The 3,245-nt window shown below is 36.9% G+C and overlaps 1 protein-coding gene across 1 annotated transcript in view; it reads right to left on the minus strand.

Moving 5' to 3' along the window:
* Positions 1 to 3,245, minus strand: part of sdk2b (sidekick cell adhesion molecule 2b) — a 341,580-nt gene that overhangs the window by 163,770 nt on the left and 174,565 nt on the right. The window lies entirely within an intron of this gene.

The following is a 3,245-nucleotide window of genomic DNA, read 5'->3' on the forward strand; positions in this document are numbered from 1 at the left end:
TATACTTTGAATAATTTGATAAATAATTTGACAAGAATATTTTCTTAATAATTAAAAAAATTGCCCTCCAAAGGCAATTTAAGCTTTTTCATGCTCTCTCGTCCATTCCTCCTCCCTCTCCTTAAGATGACGTGCAATCTCAGTCAAGCCGATAAAAGGATGAGACGGGCTATCATGCATTCCTCACATAAATCTTCTGTAATCCACATACTGTTGTTATTCTCCTCCCCTTTAATCTCAAGTCTTTTTCTTTTTGTCCTCCTTGTGTTCCTTTCCTTCTTTCGGGTTTGATAGTGGGCGCACAGAGATGAAAGAAAACAGAAAAACTACACAAAGCGCCACAAACAAAGTCTCTTCCTCACTTTCTTGCCTTGTCAGATGTCATTTTCTAGCCATCTGTCTATCTGTCTGTCTGTCTGTCTGTCTGTCTGGTCTGCTAAATTCATCCAGTTTTCCCGTTTGGTGGTGGTCACAGTCAGGGGTCGGGTTAGTTGCAGATGCATTACATCAGATGAACAGGCAAGCAAATCCCAAGCCGACCCCCATCCGTCCCATTAGGGAAATAACAGATGAAATGAGGGATTACATCCTCCTTATTAGGGCCAACAGAACTGGGACCAGTACAACCATATGTGTCACAACCAGTGTAATCGCATTTGATCAGAATGAGATACTCGATAGAACAAAAAATAAATAAATAAGCCTCATTTGAGGGTATAACATCTGTCAGGGCCTGAACAATAATACCCCATAATGCCAGAGTGTCTGTATACCATGCTGCACTTTGACAGGCTGTTGTTGTTGTTTGTGCTCAAATGGATATGGTAGACAGAAAGGCCATGCAAATGCACAGAGACGAGCTCTAATACTTCAGCTTTCGTTATGTTTCTGTCCTCATTTTTCCGCCCTTTCACATTAAATATGCTTCAGAGGCTTCTTGTCGACGTTGCGTTTCGCTGTTGGAGTCATTAGAGCAGCGACGGAGATCAAACGTTGCACAAAGTCAGACAACATTACCCTCGGCACACCCATCTAGAAAACACAAAAATCCTGAAACAAATGAAACCGCATTCAAATCTCTCCAGGCCTTTAAGACTACAGCCTCCTGCACCTGCGATGCTTTCAAAAAAAACTTTTTCATGAACCTTTTGCGAATCATCTGTTTCAAACCAGTGATTTGGAGTGTTCATCAAACTGCCAAAGTATTGTGATTTCATTAAATGATGCTTTGTAACTGTTGTTTTTGAAAAATTTCAGTGGTCACTGCTAGGTGTTGATGATATCTGTGAACCCACAAACCATGATTTTTACCTGATCTGAGATTACACATTTGTGTAATAAAATAAGAGTTGTAGTTATTAGTCTCTTATTCGCTTGATTAACAAAGCTCTCCATAAAACACACAAAACAAGCCCTACAAATTAATAAAGTAGCATGTTATACAGACACTTAATTTGTTAACTGCATTTAATAGATTGCACTTTTAATAAAACATTTGCATTTGGTTTGTAAAATGTTTTTATGCATGTTAAGCTGCATTTTCAATGTTCTGACAAGCGAGCGTTACCAACTTGTGGCATTTTGAGTTTTAAAAAGTGAATAATTCTGCAAAGCTATTATTTCTCTATTCTATTTATGGAGGGCATAACGAAAAAATAATAATAAATGTTTATATATATATATAATTGATATGATCTCATGTATCAGAAAAAAACACATATATTTAATTAATAAAATTTAACATTTGAAAAAAAAACATTGATATGATCTGATATAATGTTAATATAATAACTTACCAAAGTCCATAAGCTGAGGTAAATTCAATAATAATATTTAGAATATGCATAGTATGACACAAATGAAAAAACACCATCATGATAAAACAAATGAAAGTAATTTAATGCAATAAATATTAAGTAAACAACATAAGATGTTTTCAAAAAAATCTAATATACATAACTGCTAAGAAAAAATAGTTATTTCAGGTTTATTTATTTAAAAAAAAACTTTTTACTGTCAGTTATCAAATTACCTTTTTCACTTCTAAAAAACTGTAAATTTAACAGTATTTTACTGAAATGTTCCATTTATTTCAAATTTTCATTGTATGTATTAAGAGAGCTTACGGTTAACCAAATAACAGGTTTTTACAATAGCATTTAAAAAAAATTTTTTAACCATTAATATTGTGATCACTATTCAGCAGTAGTAAATGGGGCCCCAATAAACAAGACAGGCCTGCTGCGAGCAGCGAAGGGCGTGTCAGATCTGTCAGTGAGCGCTTTGATAGGTCGAACATAACGCTTGTCGGCATCTGCAGCCATTCATGCATTGCACAGCAGGAGAGGAGCGGAGACGCTGTCTGCCGTTTGTAATGGATCTACCTTTCAGCCTGACAAACAGAATGCACACTTACAGCATGGAGGAAGAGGCGTTCTGACAGCAGTGGGAGTTCTGGCATGGGAACTGTGACTCAAGAGCACTGGCGCTGTAGAGTTTGAGCTAAATCGGTTGACTGACATTTACATGCACTGATATAGACATGTACGAATGACTTTAACATGTTAAAGGTGCTGGGAGTTGTTTACCTCAACCACATGCCCTCTCTAAAACACTCCGCCCTCCAAAGATGTGCCAGTCAATCTGATACTAGCTAATTCAAAGGGATCCGGGGTTGAGTCTGTTTTGCATCTTTCTCCATTGAGGGCCATTTCAAAATACAACGAATCAGACTTTTAAAAGTATCTGTGCATTCTGGGATGAATGAATGAATGAATACATACAGTGGGGCAAATAAGTATTTGATACACTGCCGATTTTTCAAGTTTTCCCACTTACAAAGAATGGAGAGATCTGTAATTTTCATCGTAGGTACACCTCAACTGTGAGAGACTGAATCAAAAAAAAAAATCCATAAAATAACATTGTATGATTTTTTAATAATTAATTTCCATTTTATTGCATGAAATAAGTATTTGATACAATAGAAAAATAGAACTTAATATTTGGTACAGAAACCTTTGTTTACAATTACAGAGGTCAGACGCTTCCTGTAGTTCTTGACCAGGTTTGCAGACACTGCAGCAGGGATTTTGGCCCACTCCTCCATACAGGTGTTCTCCAGATCTTTCAGGTTTTGGGGCTGTCGCTGGGCAACATGGAGTTTCAGCTCCCTCCATAGATTTTCTATTGGGTTCAGGTCTGGAGACTGGCTAGGCCACTCCAGAACCTTGAAATGCTTCTTA

The sequence above is a fragment of the Sinocyclocheilus grahami genome, unplaced genomic scaffold, assembly GCF_001515645.1.
Source record: "Sinocyclocheilus grahami isolate Dianchi unplaced genomic scaffold, SAMN03320097.WGS_v1.1 scaffold238.1, whole genome shotgun sequence".
NCBI lineage: Eukaryota > Metazoa > Chordata > Actinopteri > Cypriniformes > Cyprinidae > Sinocyclocheilus > Sinocyclocheilus grahami.